The 905-nt window shown below is 42.4% G+C and overlaps 1 protein-coding gene across 2 annotated transcripts in view; it reads right to left on the bottom strand.

The window, feature by feature from the left end:
* The window catches only part of Kcnab1 (potassium voltage-gated channel subfamily A member regulatory beta subunit 1), a 539,706-nt gene that overhangs the window by 461,215 nt on the left and 77,586 nt on the right, over nucleotides 1-905 (bottom strand). The window lies entirely within an intron of this gene.

The raw sequence follows: 905 nt of genomic DNA, 5'->3' as shown, positions 1-905 counted from the left end.
TTTTTTTTTCTTTAAAATAAAATAACTGATGTCAAAAAAAAGAATAATTTCATTTATTGAATAGTGGATTAACTTAGCTGTATATACTGAAGACTAACCACCTTATAAATAAACCACTTTATGAGTTTTTAATGTGTTCCTTATTAAAAATTCATTACTTTCCATGCTAAATTAAATGACATTTAAAGCTAATGTTTTCCTTCTTACCTTTGGTTAAATAAATCTCAGTCATGTGCTTAAGGGCCAACAAGTCACTTGGGATATACGCTAAAATGGGAAAATTCTTCTCTGTGCATAAAAACCCAGAACATTTCAGATCAAGAGGAGATCTGAGAATTAGGCCCAAATTCCAGGAATAGGCTTGGTGATTCCATGCTAATGGATGGAAGAGCAGTGTCCATCCCTCCTTCCAGGTCACTGGCCAAGGGGCACCTTTACTGTGATGAGCTCACCACCACTCCAGCTCATCCCATATCGGTCCCTTTTCCCTGTGATTATAGAAGTTCAGCTGACACAGGTGAGCTGCCACACCATGGTCTGCTCCCTGCTTGTCTGGCCAGAGCACTCTGACTCCAGCCTGCTGTCTGGTGTGTTCTTCAGGAGAGTTTAGCACAATAGCTACTGCCCTCACCCTGCTGCTTTCACCTCCCAGCACATCAGTTAAGAGGCAGACAGGAGACCAAATAAAGCCTGGTGGATCAATTTAGAAAACAAGGCTTCCAGGAAAACATTTCTTTTCTCCAAGAAGTGAACAAAATAGGTTGTGACCTTGAGGGCTTTAGGCCTCCTTGCAGATGAGGGGAAAGTTTAAAGATGCCAGTGACCTACTACATGGGCCTAAGGGTGGAGCCAGCACCAAGAAAGCCTTTGAGAGGAGGTAGGTAAAGAGAGGTGGGGAGGGGAAG

Source organism: Octodon degus, unplaced genomic scaffold (assembly GCF_000260255.1).
Source record: "Octodon degus isolate 3935 unplaced genomic scaffold, OctDeg1.0 scaffold00115, whole genome shotgun sequence".
NCBI classification, from domain to species: domain Eukaryota; kingdom Metazoa; phylum Chordata; class Mammalia; order Rodentia; family Octodontidae; genus Octodon; species Octodon degus.
The sequence above is the reverse complement of the archived record's forward strand: the minus strand, read 5'-3'. Positions and strand labels throughout refer to the sequence as shown.